Raw genomic sequence first — 17,205 nt, 5'->3', positions numbered from 1 at the left:
GATGCATCAGGGTCTTCACTTGCCCAGGAAACAGGCGAGGCGTCACAAAGGAGGCGCTGTAGAGCCAGGTCCTGAAGAAAGGGGGTGGGACCATATTAGGTGGAAAAGCACAGAAAAGCTGTGTGTGATATGCTTAAGAAACGGGGGCTTCCGTGGTGGTGGCGCAGTGGTTAGGAGTCTGCCTGACAATGCAGGGGACACGGGTTCCAGCCCCGGTCCGGGAAGATCCCACATGCCACGGAGCGGCTGGGCCCGTGCGCCACAACTACTGAGACTGCGCTCTAGAGCCCGCGAGCCACAACTACTGAAGCCTGCACGTCTAGAGCCCGTGCTCTGCAACAAGAGAAGCCACCGCAATGAGAAGCCCACGCACCGCAACAAGAGTAGCCCTGCTCACTGCAACTAGAGAAAGCCCGGGCGCAGCAACAAAGACCCAACACAGCCAAATATCAATCAATCAATAAATTTATTAAAAAAACAAAAAACAGTACCTACTTTATAAGAAGAAAAAGAAATGGTGACAGTGTCAGTGTCGTCTACCAAGTGCAAATAGTTGGCACTCTGTAAATAATCGCACATGTGAAGGAATAGATGGCCGCCGTCTACATACGTGTGCGTGTGTGTGCACGTGGGTGTTCACGTGGGGGGGGCAGGGGGAGGAATATAGGACACAAGGCTTTGCCAGGTAGGCTGGAACCAGACTGAGAAAAACCTGTTGGCAAAAAAAAGCCTAGAAAAGTTTTCAAAGTCTCGAAATAGGTAAGAGTTGGCTAGAAGGAAACAACCAGACAGGTATTTCTAAAGCTCATCGTGGATACTGTCTGGGGAAGGGCTGGAGGGGTGCAGATGAGAAGGTGGCCGCTCGGGCTGAGGGGAGGGCAGTGGCCGTGGAGGCACAGCCAGCGGCCGGGCTGGGGCTGGACGGCAGGGGCAGCAGGGAAGGCAGGGGTCAGTGACCCTCAGACCCCTGGTTCGGGCAGAGGGAGGGGCTGGACACGCACTGGGTGCTGAACACAGGAAGCAGCAGGGCAGGGCAAGCAGGTGGGTTCAAGGTCGTTGAATCGAGGTTCACAGGGGCAGCGGGACCAAGCCCGTCCCGGGGTCGCTGGGGCTTGTAAACCTAGTGGAGGGCAAGGCAGGGCCCTGGAGGCAGGGCAAGGTCTCAGCAGCGGGGAGGGGAGGCCAGGAAGGAAGCCGGAACCGCCGGAGGAGACAGATGCTGGGGCCGAGCGGGGCGCAGAGCCCGCCTGGGGGTGGCGGCGGGGGCACGGGCTCCCAGCCACGGCCACGCGGCCCTCCTGCTTCTCCGCTCAGGTTTGGGCATCTGGACTCCGGGGGCTGGTGGGAGGGCGCAGGCACGGGGCCAGGGGCGGGCACGGGGAGGGACGTGTGTCCCCCCGACATGCTCACCCACACTCGGACCCCGAGGCCAGGTCCGCATCCCGGGCCTGAGCTCTGGCTCCTGGTTTCAGGAGGGTCCCCCTCAATGCGGTGGGAGTGAGGGCTGGAGGGCCCTGTTGCCAGGGAAGGGTGGGCACTTTCTACCATGACTCTATCAGGACACAGGGCTCCCCCCTTTTCTCATGGGCGTGGAGCGCAGGGGGCAGGGTCCTCACAGGGAGAGGAAAGGGAAGAAGATGGTAGTTTGGACAAAGCAGAATGGCCCAAACCAGTGGGAGCCGGGAGCCCCTGTTGTGGTGGGTGGTGGAAACGCGCCCTTCCTCTGGCCCCACTGAAGGGCCACAGGCCTTTGCGAGAAAGGGTGGCCTTGGAGAAGACTTCAAAGAATAGAAGGAGGACAGGTACCCTGGTGGGGTCTCTGCTCCCTCCCCTCCAACAGCCGGACAGGCCGCCACGTCTGGATGAGGCCGGACCACCTACTGGAGACAGGGGCAGAGTGGGTGCAGGGCTGCTGTCCAGCTGGGATGGGAGAGAGAGGTGCAGGGAGGCCACAGAGGACTGGAAAGTCAGGTCTGAGCCACCCTGGAGGCGTCTCGGGCAGCCAAGAACGAGGTCTGGGACAGGCCGGTGGCGAGGTGGCCAGGAAAGTCCGAGGCATGAGCCAACACCCAAGGGTTGTGTGCGCAAGGAAGGGAACAGGAAGCCAGTCCTGGGATGCACCTGTGGGTGCCAGGCTGGCGGGCAGTGTACCCCACTGAATTCACCGAGAGCCACGATCACAGGCCAGTGGAGACGCTGGCCTCCTCCGTGGTCGGGGAGAAAAGAGCAAGGAGCTCTAGCTTGGTCTGGGGGATGAATAATGGTGGAGTTAGAATGAGCTCAAAAGAGCAACGAAGCTGGTCAAGCCATTAGGCTGGTGCCTCTTGGCGACCCTGGGGGGTCCTCACTCTCTGATGAAAGTAGCTTAGTCGACTACAGGGCTCACTGGGTACATGCTCCCTAAAGAATTCCCTGCACAGCTGGGGGAACCTCTGCCCCAAGCTTGTGGTCTGAAGGAGAAACCCTGGATCCCTTCAGAGAGGCTGGGGGAGCCTCCTGCCCCAGGTGCTGGCACCCAGTAAGGAACCAGCACTGCTGAGGGCCCCCAGACTGCTTCACACGTAGAGGAGCCAAAAGGGCGCCCACACTTCAGGGCCTTCTAAGACGTTTTGTGTGTGTACGTGTGGACCATTGGACCGCTTTGTCAATTTGGTGAAGCCTATAGATATCTTCCCAGAAATGTGTGTGTTTTTTGAAAAATAAAAGGCATCTTTTGTGTGTGTGTGTTATTTTTAAATGGATAAAGTAGAATACTAGATTAAAAGTCATACTCAAATATAGTTATTAAAGTATAAAAATCGTGATAATTTAATATGCACACCTCTTAATTAACCCATTATTTAATAAGATATAGGGGGAGGTTTCATAACCACCATCCTTTTGAAGTAGTGATGAGTATAAGTGATATTTAGATATAGGTAAAATAACTGTATTATGATGTGAAAATATCTGATTTCTATTACAAATACTGCCAGTACTGATGTGACTTATTGACTACATTTATTATTGAAGAAAGTACTAAGTTTAGAGAAAATAAAGATGTAAATTTTTTTCCCATTCAGGTTCACAGTTCTCTTGAATTCTATCTAAGGCTCCTCTGGGGATGCTGGACCTCTATTAAGAGCCTCTGTTTATCGTATAAAGCCATGGAGATTTGGGGGTCCATATGTTCCAACAGCAGCGATAGCATTAATTATCCTAACACATTCGTTGGTCTTATTTGGCCTGGAAGGGGCACCATCCTTTTACAAGGAGCTTGACCTTCACATCATCTTATTGTGGAAGCTGAATAATGCCCCCCAAAATGCCCATGTCCTCATGCCCAGAATTATGAGGATGTGACCTTATATGGCAAAAGAGACTTTGCAGCTGTGATTAAATTAAGGATTTTGAGATGGAGAGATTATTCTGGGTTATCCAGATGGGCCCAAAGTTATCACAAGGAGACCAGGGACCCCCCTTCTGGTGGTCCAGTGCTTAGGACTCTCTGGGTTCAATAATCCCTGGTCAGGGAACTAAGGATCCTGCGAGCCGCGGGGCGTGGCCAAAAACCAAATAAAAAAGAAGGAAACTGGACAGGAGTGGGGATGTGATGACGGAAGCAAGAGGTTGGAGTGATGTGAGAAAAGGCCACGAGTCAAGGGATGCAGGTGGCTTCTAGAGGTTGTGGGGGGCTCCCTGAAGGCTCCAGAAGGAACTCAGCCCTGCTGACGCGTTGGTGATAGGCTTCCGACCTCCAGTACCATCACAAATCTGGGTCGTTTTAAGCCACTATGTTTGTGGTAATTTATCACAGCGGCAGGAAGCGAATACGCTTACGTAAGACGCATCATCCCACTTCAAGACATTTTGTGGAGGTGCCCTGTGTGCGTGAAGTGCCGTGGTCTCCCTCACAAGCTGAGCGACTTTTTACACTTTCTACTCTGTGTAGCCGCCCCGGAGCCAGGCTATGGAGCAGCGCGGCTCCCAGAAGCCTCCCTCAGGGTCCCTCCCGGGCAGCAGCCCCGTGGGACCCCTCTTCTGACCTCAGTTCGTCTGCTGGTAAATAGGTGGAATCGTGCCTTACACACTGTCTGCTTCTTTCACTCAGCGTTGCATCTGCGAGATGGATCTTTGTTGCCGCTTCTCGATGTCCGTGTTCAGTTTAGTCCTTTTATCAGTTTGGTAGGAAATTATTTTACTTATTCATTTATGTTGAAGTATAGTTGATTTGCAATGTAGAGTTTTAGGTGTGCAGCACAGTGATTAAGTTATACATACATGTATATCTATTTTTTTCAGATTGTTTTCCCTCACAGGTGATTACAGCATACTGAGTAGAGTTCCCTGTGCTACACAGTAGGTCCGTGTTTGTTATCTGTTTTATACACAGAAGCGTGTATATGTTAATCCCCAACTCCTAATTTACGCCCGCCCCCCAGGAAATTCTTACAAGCTTGCCCCCAGATAAAGGTGGAAATAGAGACACCATCCTCTACTCCCCCAGTTTCATGGCTGCCCTGAAATGGACTCCAGCCCTCAGATCTCGTCCTCGTTCCTCCCCCCAGAGACCAGGGCCTTGCTCAGCGGCCACAGGGGTAGCTATCTGGACTTGGATTTGTCTCCCTCCAGGACCCCTCTGACACCATTGCCTGAGCTTTTTGTGGTGAAGGTTGTCTTCAGCACCAGAAGGTTCTGGGGACCTTTAATGTTCTCTGTCCTTCCTGCTGCCTCTGACCTTTCACGTAGGGTAACTCTACCCAACCCCCCGGAACCACCCTGCACTCTCTCTGTCCCCTCCTCTCTCTGCATTTCCATCTACCTCCATCTGAGCCCTCCCCAGGGAGCCCCCTAGTCCTTCCCCACTTTGGCAACATTTCTTTAAGGCAACAGCCACCCTGGCCTTTCCAAGTATCCACCCAGAGGGTCCCTCACTCTGCGAGGTGACATCTTCATTGTATACAGCCAGGGAAGCCTCACGGTGGGGGGTGGGGTGGGATTCCTTGCTGGCCCTTCCTGCCCCCTCGCCCCCGCTCAGGGTCCCCTCTGGCCTCGGCTCTGCCTGGAGAGGGTCCTCGCTGGGCCATGGGCCCCCCAGCCTGCGGCTTCCGGTTGCCAGAGCGACTCAGTGTGGCCGCGCTGGGGGTTGGTTGGCGGGACAGACAGCAGAAGAAGACGTTTCCAGAGCCACAGGGCCTGGGCCCGGAGTCCAGGGTGACGGGCCTGCTGCCGGACAGGCAGTCACCGCCCTCAGCCCCCGTTCGGCACCCTCGCCCACTGGCAATTCGCTGCTTCTGTTTCTAAGATCAAAATATCCTATTCATTACTAATAAAGCTGATGGGTGAATTCGGCCTTCGATCTGCAGTCAAGAGGGTTGCCAGTATCCCTCACTCCCTAGTTTATTTTATTGTTTAATTTTTATTTTGTTTTGCAGTACAGTTGACTTACACGGTGTGTTAGTTTCAGGTGTACAGCAAAGTAATTCAGTTATACATACATATATATACCTATTCTTTTTCAGAGTCTTTTCCATTATAGGTTGTTACAGGATATTGAGTATAGTTCCCTGTGCTATACAATTGGTCCTTGTTGTTTATCTATTTTACATATAGTAGTGTATTTCTGATAATCCCAAACTCCTACAAGAAATCCAGTTTTAAAGCTGTTGCCGTAGAGAACTTTACATTATTCCTAGTGTTTTCTCAAGCACTTTTTTTTTATGTCCAGCATTGACAAGAGTCTATTTTTATTTATTTATTTTCTGGCTGCACCGCGCGGCTTGCAGCATCTCAGTTCCCTGATCAGGGATTGAACCCAAGCCACAGCAGTGAAAGCCCGGAATCCTAACCACTAGGCCACCAGGGAACTCCTATTTTTAATTTTTAAAATTTTAATTCAATTTTTAAAGGTTACTTTCCATTGACAGTTATGACAAAATATTGCCTGTCTTCCCTGTGTTGTATTGATACAGTAGTCCCCGAGCCTGTCTTACACCCAGCAGTCTGTGCCCTCCCCTCTCCCACCCCATGTTGCCCCTCCCCCTCCCCACGGTAACGGCTAGTTTGTTCTCTAGATCTGCCTCACTCCCTCCTTTCATTGAACTGACTCCCTGCAAACTTCCAACCGGCCTGTGTGAGAAAGAACTATGGCCTGTGATTTGAGAATACGGGTCACAACCCAAACGGGGAGACGCAAGGAGAGTCAGGGGGGCCTTTACGAGTTTTATTTAGGGGATGACGGGGGTAGAACAGAAGAAGGGAAGCAGCTCTACCCGTGGGCATTTCCCCCTCCCTCTAAGAAACTCCCCCGCGCCAGGACCACGGACAAACCCCTCCCTGGAAGACAGCCTGCAGGGTTCTGTTTCACAAGCTGCTCCCAGGGTACAGATGCAGGCGCCTGCCTCCTTCTGCCGTCCTTGCCTCCTGGGAGTTCAGGTGCCTCGGCCTCGTCAGGGCTTCAAATAAGAAAGATTTGTTGTCCTCGCCCTCATTAGTTCTTTTTTTTTTTTTTTTTTTTCTTAAAGAAAAATGAGCTCAAGAAAGAGAAGTCTGCGCATAAGAACATCTCTAGGCCGGGCTGGAGAGGCTAGGAAGGAAAGCTACCTAGGATTCATTCTTATAAACATCATAATAAATAACACGGATTTCAACAGACGGCTATAAATAACATCTAATGTTTGCACTCAACAGTTTCAGGCTCTCAGGTGATGGCCCGGGACAAGTGGCCGCCTGGTCCTGCCCTGCTGGCTCGCCGCCCGGTCACCTAAGCCTCCCTGTTTTCAGAGGTTGTTTTCTGCATCTCTCTCAGAGACTGTAGGCACGCCAGCCCCTCCCTCGCTGCCCCAGGCGATCTTGGGGACCTGCCCCTTGGTGGGAGGACATCTGACGGGGAGGCCACTGGGTTACCGGTTTCCTTCCTCAGCGACTCACAGGCCCGCAGCCTCACAGATGTGCTCCCTGGGTTTGTTTTGATAGCTTGTCTGAAAAACAGTTCCTATCCACCAGCTGTTCAGATAATCATATTCCAAGTGGCAACCAACTGGGATTATTATGGTTGCTGTTTACCCTGACCAGCATGGCTCAGCTGGAAGATATGGGCCTGGGTTGGGGGTCTCCTTTCTTGTTCTTGTGATTGCCGCCCAGATTGGCCTTAAGGAAGCCTCCTTTTCCGCTTTCCTCCCCTGGGAGCCCTGTGTTCCCCGGGGAGACGACGAGGGGCAGGGATCTGAGGGAAGCTTCGGGAACGTGGGTGTTCTTGGCATCGGTGACCCTCACCCCATATCAGACCGTTTCGCCGTCAGTACTGGGACTTTGTGTCCCCGCTTGTGCAGGGTTGGAGGGAAGGCCTGGCTCAGAGGTTAAGCGTGTCCTCTGAACTCTCCCTCCAGTGCCCCAAACCTTCCAGGCCTAAAATCAAACTTCCCACGTGCCCACCCAGCCCTAGCACCCGTACCCTCTTCCCTCAGCGTGCAGACAGCACCCACTGCTCCCCACGCACCCACACCAGGCGGGCTGTCCCCCTGGCTTTCCTGTCCCTTGACCCCCAAAGTCAGGGGTTTGCCAAGCCTGGCTGAGTTTCCTGGGGCCTTTTTTCCCTCTGCCTCTATGTCTTCTTTCCCATCTCCACTGCCTCTGCCCACAGGTGCCCCGTCACCTGTCCCTTTCACCGTGGCAGGAACTTTCCATCACTGTCCCAGCCGTCTTTCCTCCTCTTCAACTGCACCCTCCCACTGCTGCTAGGCCCGGCTTTCTAACGCTGCCCTCTGTTGTCACTTACCTGCTCAAACCCCCTTAGCCCCTGCCCGCTGTGTGCAGCTCGGAGCGACGGGACCTTGTCTGCCATCCCAGGCCCTCGGCACCCTGGTTCCAACCTCACCTGATCTCCCTCTTTTGCTCGGTCCTGCTCTCTCCCCCTGTCTTGTCAAGCTCACATCTGTGCTTTCCAGCAGGGCTGATTCCAGGGGCTGCCCCTCCCTTGACAGACTCCATGAACGCACTTCCTGGAGTTGTACGGCCTGTGCGACAAGGGGGCCTCTGGGCCTTTGCACATGCTGCTTCCTTGTTCTGGAGGGCCGTCCTCCCCCAGCTGCCTGTGAAAGCCAAACAATTCTTCAAATGTCACTTCTTCCATGAAGCCTTCGGTGATCATCATTGCTTGAAAGGGCAGCTCATATTCACGGATCTCTGAAAAAAATTGTACCTTACGCTTATAATTTTCTTTGTATTTCAGATTTTGCTTAGAACACAAACCTCCATAAAGACTATTGATTACTTTCCTGTATATCGTTTGCTGTGCCTAGCGCTGGGCCTGGCACATAGTAAGTGCTCCGTAAGTTTTTGTTGGACGAATGAAAGAATGAATGACTTATGTTGGGCTTGGCTCCGCCACAGCTCACTGTTAACCTCTGGTTGCATTTAAATTCAGGTACACGGCCTCTCCTCGTGCTTATTTACTACTAGAAGCAGAGAAGGATTGAGTCAAACCCGAAAGATGGTCCCTCCATTACCCAGACTCAACGCGAAGCAGAGATTCTCAGGTACATGAGTCCACAGAATACTAACTGGTCCAGTGCAAACCATCGCTCAGAATGCTGGGCCCCAGGATATGTCTCCAGGGCACGGGGGTCCGGGGGGCAGAGGGCTGTGGATGAGGGAGCGTTGGGCCCCTGCCCCACTTCAACAGGTCAGCTCTACTTACTTCTGTGTCACACCGTGAGGTCTGGTAGAAGCTGTATTCAACCAGAGGCCCCCCGAAATTTTTTTAGGAAAAACAGAAACTAAAAAATATATATATGTAGTTCAACTGGGTAGACATCTTACAAGAAATGCCTGTCTAAATGTATTTGTAAGGTCCTTAAAGCACATCCCGCAGTATCCAATCCAGAGCAGTCACCCACACTGCCACGGGACAGCCCCCCGCAAAGAGTCATTGGGTCCAAGTGGCCCCTTTGTCCAGGGAAAGAGCAGGAAGGTGGGAATCAGTGCCAGGCCTTAGCTCGGCTCTGCCACGAACAGGTCGTGTAACTTACACCAAGTGCTTTCCCTCCCTAGACGCTGCAGCTCATTTACAAGTGCAAGTGCGGGGTGGCCCCCCTTGGGAAGGCAGGGCCGCACAGTGGTTAGGGGCGTCCCGGGTGAGCCTGATGGGGGCGGGGGCCGCTGGGGGAGGCGCACCAGGGCAGAAGTGCCAAGTGCTGGGCGCCCCGGTCTCCGGCGAGCCTGCGGATCTGGGAGGCCCGCTCCAGCTCTGTCACTCGGAGACTGACTCAGCTGGCAGCCGTAGGGCCCGGTTGCCGGGGGAAATGCTGTCGGCACATTTATTCTGGGTTTGGATATTTAAAGAGCTGGGTGTGTGGCACGACATTTCGGAAGTGCTTGGGGAGGGAGGGGTTGTGGACCAGGGATTTTTTTTTAACCGTTAGAGATAGCCTGTCCTGATCTCTCAGTCCACAAAGAGTGATTTTCTTCCCTAAGAATCGGACGTGGGTTCTGCCCATTGTGTCTACCTGGCTGTGCAGCCTGGCAGGAAGCAGGTGGCCCAAGGTGGGACCTGGCTGCTGTGGGTCCCCATCCCAGTGCCACCCTGTCCCCTGGACGAGAAGCCTGGCAGTGGCCCCCAAGGTACCGGGAAGGAGGTAGAGCGGTGGTCTGGTTCCCCAAGGGCACCTGGGCAGTGCCATCTTCCACCTGGTGTGACACGATGGAGTGGCCTGGGCCCTCAGGAGTCTCGGGGTCCGGGTGACAGCACAGGGCCCCCGGGGACGCTGGGAGCGCGGGCTTCCTCTTCCTCACGGGTTGTTTGCACTGGCTCCGGAAACGCTGGCTGAAAGCTGAGACTTTGCGTCATTTTTTACTATTTGAACGGCCTCTTTGGGCTGCTTTTAGGAAGGTGGTTCTTTTGTCCCTTTTCTCACTCAGGATGTTGTTGCCAGTAGATTTCCTCACAGACGCTGTCTGCTGCCTTTGTTTTCCTTTCCAGATGCATATGGAGAAATCTTCCAGAACTGAGACCCCCGTCAGCAAATTGCACCTGTGGTGCAGTGAGTGGCACAGGGTAATGCTTCTCTCATGACAGTTATTGTTTTCATTTCTGCTCACAGAGGTCATTTTGTCCACATGCTCATGGTAGCACATTTGAGAAATAGAGGAAATAAATATAGGTGATATAGGAGGAAAATTAGTACCACCTGTAGTTCCACGCCAGCCAGAGATCTACACTTGGCAATCTGGTGTTGGTTCCTTTTTTTTTTAAATTGGGCTCATCCTGCACACAGTGTAAAGGAACCGGCGTTTCACGCCCCGCATTGTAGCATCAGCAATGTCCCCTGCCCTCGAAGCCTTGTGGGTGCAGTTTGCAAGCCTCTATGGCTCTCCTTTAGCTCTGCCACCACCAAAGCAACATCCAAGACATTAGCCCGCGTTAAGGAGGAAGGAGGACAGGAAAGCCACACCGCATGACCCGTGTTTGTATGTAGAGCTGAGACGGGTGGGATTGCGGGTGACTTTTATTCTATCATCATTATCTTCTTTCTCTTCTAGAGTTTGCACGTTTTTCTGTAACAGACCTGAGAGTAGAGGCAGGTGATGTGATCCGAGGTGCAAGCTCAGTCCTGCCTCCAAACCAGGTGAGTTTCTTGGCCGCCCTGGGCCTCAATTTCGTCACCTCTAAAGGGTGGATGCTGATGCTACCTACCTCACAGGTACATTTTGAAGGTCAGGTGTAGGTGAAATGATGCATAAGAAGCCCAGTGAAGGCCCAGGGATGGGAACAATTGTGGCTTTACAGTATAATCATACCAATTCTAGAAGTTACAGGATTATAGGCTGAATTATGTCCCCAAAACATTCATCTGTTGACGTCCTAACCCCTAGAAGCTCAGAATGTGAAAGTATTTGGAGACGGGGTCTTTACAAGGGTAATTACATGAAAATGAAGTCCCTAGGACCCTAATCCCATGTGACTGGTGTCCTTAAAAGAAGAGTTGATTAGGACGCAGACGCACACGGAGGGAAGACCACCTGAGGACACAGGGAGAAGACAGCATCTCCAAGCCAAGCAGGGAGGCCTCCAAAGAAACCATTCCTGCCGACACCCTGACGTTGGACTTCCAGCCTCCGAACGGTGAGAAAATAAATTCTGTTGTTTAAGCCTCCAGCCCTTGGTCCTCTGTGATGGCTGCCCACGTGAACTGACCACAGGTCCTTAACTGGAATATCAGTGTCACCGTTGTTCATGGTCTGAATCTCCACCCTGAGGTCCTTACCATCTAAGCACGCTGCTGAGAGAGCTCGTCTGAGCAGGACACGGCCCCGGCCCCCTTCCCACTCCTGGAGCCCCTCATCTTCACAGGGGCCCTGCTCTCCTGCTTCCCAGGACTGTCTCTCCCAGGTGATGGCTCTCGACGCCCCTGGAGGGAACTTGCTCCTTCCCCCTTCGGGAGCCTCACTCCGCCGTTTCCCGCTCAAGATGTCCCGCTCGAGGGCACATCTGCCCTTCAATGAGGTGGATTTAAAACTCTCCAAATACCAACAGGAGACTGTGTTCGAGCCTGCTCCACTGGGATCACCAACACGATGGTCTCTTAGGGTGGTTTTTTTTTTTTAATGTTTAACTTTATTTATTTATTCTTAACTTTGAAAATTTTTGGTGTGGTAAGAACACTTAACATGAGATCTACCCACTTAACAGAATTTTGTTTTTGTTTTTGATTTTGTTTCTTTGGCTGCACCGCACGGCTTGTGGGATCTTAGTTCCCTGACCAGAGATTGAACTCGGGCCCCGGCAGTGAAAACTCTGAGTCCTAACCACTGGACCACCAGGGAATTCCCAGCAAAATTTTAAGTCTATAATCCATCATTGTTTTTTTAAATTTATTTTAATTTTTATTGATGCAGAGTTGATTTACAATGTTGTGTTACTTTCTGCTGTACAACAAAGTGCTTCAGTTATAGATATATATTCTTTTCCATCATGGTTTGTTATAGGATATTGGATATAGTTCCCTGTGCTCTACAGTAGGTCCTTGTTGTTTATCTATTTTTATCTATAGTAGTTTGTACCTGTTAATCTCAAACTCCTAATTTACTCCTCCACCACCCCCCTCCCCCTCGGCAACCACAAGTCTGTTCTCTATGTCCGTGAGTCTGTCTCTGTTTCGTGAATAAAGTCATTGGTGTCGATACGTATCGTGTATCATGTAAGTGACATCTGGTTGTAATCCACGACTGTTGACTATTGGTACAGTGTCGTACAGCAGGTACTTAGAACTTGTTCATCTCACTTGACTGAAACTTTATGCCTGTCGATCGGTAATTCCCCATAATTCCCCTCTCTTTCCAGTCCCTGGCAACCAGCATTGCACTCTGATTCTATGAATGTGACCTTTTAATTTCAGATACCTCACGTAAGTGGAAACATGTCTTTCTGTGACTTGCTTATTCACTGAGCGTAATGTCCTCAAGGTTCACCCATGTTGTCCCATTTTGCAGAATTTCTTTCTTTTTAAAGTCTGAATGGTGTTCCATCCTACGCCTCTATCACATTTCTTTATCTGTTCACCTATCGATGGACATTTAGGTCACTTCCACATCTTGACTATTGTGAGTGATGTCATAATGAATACAGGAGTGCTAATACCTCTTTGAGATCCTGAATTCAATTCATTTGGATAAATACCCATTAGTGGGATTGCAGGGTAGGATTCTGAAGACACGGAGAGGAGATCCCTGGAGCTGTGCCTGCAGTGCTTCCTCGGGTTACAAAGGCACCGCTAGCCCTGCACTGGGAGCACAGGAAAGTGGTTGGGGGTGAGGTTATTTTGTCTTGCAAACTGCAGGCCAGGTCTTTCTCCTGGGCCAGGGAGTTAACCAGTGCACCTCGTCTGCTAAGTCATCCCCTGTTTTCTCAGGAGACAGTCTTATAAATCTGGCTAATAACTCCCATTTCATTTCCCCAAACTCCATTAGAGGGAAGTTATAATGAAGCTCAAATACTCGCCAGGTTATTCACGGGAAAGACCTCTGGCTTTTAAAAGATGCGTTTTAGGTGGCCAGATTAATCTAGCGGCACATTACAATACAGCCCTGCTGAAGTTCTGCGGGAGATTCCTGGCACCCGGCATTGTACCTTGCACAATGCTGCCAGCAGCGTGAATTATCTTTACAGGAAGAGGCGAGAATTCATATGTCAGGTGGAAAAGACCCACTGGCAGCGCCCGATGAAAACCCAGGACCCTCGTTCCTTGTCAAGGTTCTTCAAGGTTAGAGTCATAATCACACGACTGAGGGAGGACCAAGCACCCTCGGCCGGCCGCTCCCCGAGAAGGGCACCAGGCAGGGCAGCAGAGAATTTACGCACTGCCTCCCTCCATCTGGCCCTGCTCACCCACAGCCTTGGAGAGAGGCACCTCCCTAGATGCATAACGTAACTTACGGCAGCCACGTGGAAAACAACATGCTGATCTCATTCCTTTCATTACCTCCCTGGCAGAGCAAGTTAATCAAAAAAACGGTATGATCGCTGCTTTGTGTTCACTTAAGAGGTTGATTTGCAATGTAAATATATGCATTGGTATGGTATATACATCAATATAAAAGTAATAATAACGATGATGGTATCTATCACTAAATGAGCTCCGGACCCTGGGGAAGGATAACTACACAGATTATCTATAACCCCACGAAGCCAACATTATTCGGTTCATTTTATTGATGGAGAAACTGAGGCTCAGAGTGGTTAAGGAACTTGCCCAAGGTCACACAGCTGCTATGTGATGGGATTCAACCTAAGTTATAAGGTAGTATTTGTGGCAGGGTGAACCGAAGCTTCTCTCTGAACACTCGGCCCCAATCCCACTTGATCCCCACCAAGGTCAAGGGAAAAACTTGGGCATGGGAGATAGACAGGCCCCTGTTCATTGTTGTGTATATGAGGAAGCTGAGGACTGTAACGGGGAGAAGATCATATCTGCCTCCAAGAAATGCAATGTTATTAAGACACAAGTAGGTTAAGAGTAAGAGGATGAAAAAAGCTATGCTGTGGTAATCAGTAATCAAAAGACAGCTGGAGAGAGAACATTAGTATCAGACAAAGCAGATTACAGAGCAAATAAAATATCAGGAATTAAAAAGTCATTTCATAACGATAAAGGGATCAATTAAGCCAGGGAACATAACAATTCCAAATGTTATGCACTGACTAACAAGGCTTCAAAATACATGAAGGAGAAATGAATAAAATTGCAAGAAGAAACAGACAAACCCACAATTACCGTCAGAGATTTCAACACCACTCTGTCAATAATTACTAGAACAAGTGGACAAAAGATCAGCAAGGATGTAGACAACCTGGACAACCCTCCACCAACTTAGCCTGATTGACGTTTATAGATCACATCACCCAACAACAGCAGAATACGCATTCCTTGTTAGCGCACACGAAGATTTACCAAGATGCATAATACTCCGGTCCATAAAACAAGTCTCAACACATCTAAAAAGATTCAAGTCATACAAAGTATGTTCTCTGACCACGGTGGAAGTAAATCACAAATCAGTAACAGATATTTGGAAAATCTCCAAATAATTGTACATGGAATAATACATTTATAAGTAACCAATGAGTCAAAGAAGAAATTATATGATTATCTCAGTAGCCATAGAAAAAGCATTTAACAAAGTCCAACATTTGTTCCTGATTAAAAAACAAAACTTTAGTAGTAGGAGGGAACTTTCTCAACCGAATAAGAGGCAGCTACAGAAAAAAAAAAAAAAAAATGTATAGCTAACATAATGAATGGTGAAAGGCTAAATCCTTTCCTTTTCTAAAGATCAGAAATAAGACAAAGATACCTGCCTTCACAACTTCTACTCAATATTTTACTGGAGTTTCTAACCAGGGAAATTAGGAATGATTTTGTTTTAAGGGACTTTGGGTCACTTGCAAAAGTAAGCCCATGTTGCAAAAGTGAAAATGTGCTATTATGTACAATTAAAAAGAAATCTTACTGACCACGAAGATGTTTCTAGGAGCAAACTTATAGCATTGTTGCTGAAATGCATGCTGTCCTCCAAGAGAACTTGTTTATTTGGAATATCACTTCTGAAGAGATTGTTTGTCAAACAAAACCAAACAAAAATAAGTCAACTTCCTTTAGACCTAATCTCTCCCGTCTATCTTCAGTGGGTCATGGGGACTCCTGGGGGCTTCTGTATTCTTATGACTTCCTGGAGAAAGGCCAGACTTTGGCCTCAAATAAATCAACAAAAATGTGTTGTGCGCCCAGCATGGAGGTGCTGATGGAAGCAGAACATTGGCTTTATCCCTGGAAGAGTTTCAGGACTCAGGGACCAGTTTCTCCTGCAAATAAGTTCCCATCTCTTGTCAGTATGACAATTAATTACCAGGCACCTACGGGCTACGTTTAACAAGAAGTGTCGCATTTCTGCTAACATTTTCTTTTCCAAACCTTCATTCATTTACTCATTCGACAGATATATACTGGGGCACTTATATTGTGCCAGGCAGTCTTCTAGGTGCTGGAGATACAGCATTGAAGAAAACAGACAAAATCTCGCCTTCATGGTAGCTTGCATTCTAGCGGGAGAAACATATGATAAGCCTAATATAAATGAAGTAGATGGTATGTAAGAGGGTGATAAGGGCTCTGGAGGTGAATGAAGCTTGGGGAGGGAAATAAGAAGTACCTGCGGGTGGGGGAGGATTTACAACGAGGGAAATCCTCATGGAGAAGGCGACGTTCAAACAAGGACTTGGAGGAGGTGGGGAGTGAGACGTCTGGATTCCAGGGCAAGGACAGAAGGGCAGTAGTAATGAATGGCCTTGAGCTGGGAGGGCTCCTGGTCTTTTCAAGGGACACCAAGGAGGCAAAGGAAAAGACTGTCTGCACAAGTGAAGTCCTAGTCAGGTCAAATAAAGACGAGTCTTGCAAAGCGGGGTCCTCCAGGGAACCACCAGACAGCTACGGGAATAGGGTTTTGACCGTCTTCTGCCAGACGGCCGCTTTTCGCTGGGATTGAAGGCTGTTGGTTTTCAAGGCTACTGGGGAACTGGGGAGAGGGGGGACGAGAGTAAGGCAAGTTACAACACCATAAAGCTCACGGTTCTTCCTGAGATTCTGCCTTTTCCTTTTCCTAGTAAACACTCCCCGATAGCTGCAAGCCTTTTGTTCATTTTCTGAATTCTGCAGAAGTGGATGGTGACGATTTTTGCCACGGTTCTCAGAGAGGACGTTCAGAGGTCTTTACGCCATCCTTCCCGCCGACGCTACTCTAGAAGGGACACTTGAGGCTGGAAATGGACATAAACGAAGTTGACTAAGCAGGACGCACCCAGAGTTTTCCGTGGGTGTGCAACTGTGAGAGGGGAGAAATATTTGGCTGGCTCAGGGGCCCCAGGCGGCAGGATCGTGGGAATCAGGCAGGATGGATAGCTTGGGGCCATATCCGAACTGGCATTTGAAGCTTTTGAGGAGATAAGTGAACATGAATCTTTGAGGAAGATTAAGCTGGCAGTGGGTCCAGGAGGTGAGCTGGAATAGACGGAAGAAGACCAGTCACTTTAGTCAGAAGGGAATATTGTGTGCCTGAGAGAAGCAATGGTAGCTTGGATGGGAGAGCATCCCCAAGGAAGCTTTGGTCCATGATGGGTTATTGCGGGGTGGGGGGGGCTTCTAAGTACTGTTGTTTTTTGGAGTTATTGACAGTGAGACACCCCCGGCCCTAAGTTTCCTTCTTGCCATCCCAGAAATTATGTAGCTTCCAGTGGGGCCCTTTCGGCCTCACCCTCTTATACTGCTTGCTCCCATTAAGGACCCTCACATCTTGAGTATCTTGCAGTTCATGGCCAGTAATTCCCCCAACAGTACTGCTCCTGTGTGGGGAAGCACAGCTGAGTCCGCATAGCCAGGCTCTACCGTAAACACACAGGAAGTTCTTGAACCCTGTGGGGGCCCTCATTTCAGGAAATCAGTACGTTTGTCATCCATTTGCTGGTGGGGTCACTGTGCAGAGAAAAGAGGGGCTTGGTGCTTTGCTTCGGGGATCACTGATAACCAGACCCTCCCTTGCAGGTACCGTGGCCCGAACGTCAGGGTTGGGGGAGGGGAACACACGAGACACAGCAGGTGCCGAGATTGCCCTGTGCTGTCGTGTCTCCCAGGTGGTAGGTCCAAATCCTTCTTCAGAACATTTGGGTCTTTTCAGACA

General features: G+C 50.1%; 1 long non-coding RNA gene across 1 annotated transcript; it reads left to right on the top strand.

Moving 5' to 3' along the window:
- Positions 1-9,843: 9,843 nt before the first annotated feature.
- LOC114903551 lies at positions 9,844-11,521 on the top strand. The gene is made up of 3 exons (XR_003795745.1): positions 9,844-10,033; positions 10,519-10,604; positions 10,957-11,521. It is a non-coding gene; the product is annotated as an uncharacterized LOC114903551 (long non-coding RNA).
- The last annotated feature ends 5,684 nt before the right edge of the window (positions 11,522-17,205 follow it).

Source organism: Monodon monoceros, unplaced genomic scaffold (genome assembly GCF_005190385.1).
Source record: "Monodon monoceros isolate NGI ecotype Baffin Bay Population unplaced genomic scaffold, NGI_Narwhal_1 Super_Scaffold_21, whole genome shotgun sequence".
Lineage (NCBI taxonomy): Eukaryota > Metazoa > Chordata > Mammalia > Artiodactyla > Monodontidae > Monodon > Monodon monoceros.
The sequence above is the reverse complement of the archived record's forward strand: the minus strand, read 5'-3'. Positions and strand labels throughout refer to the sequence as shown.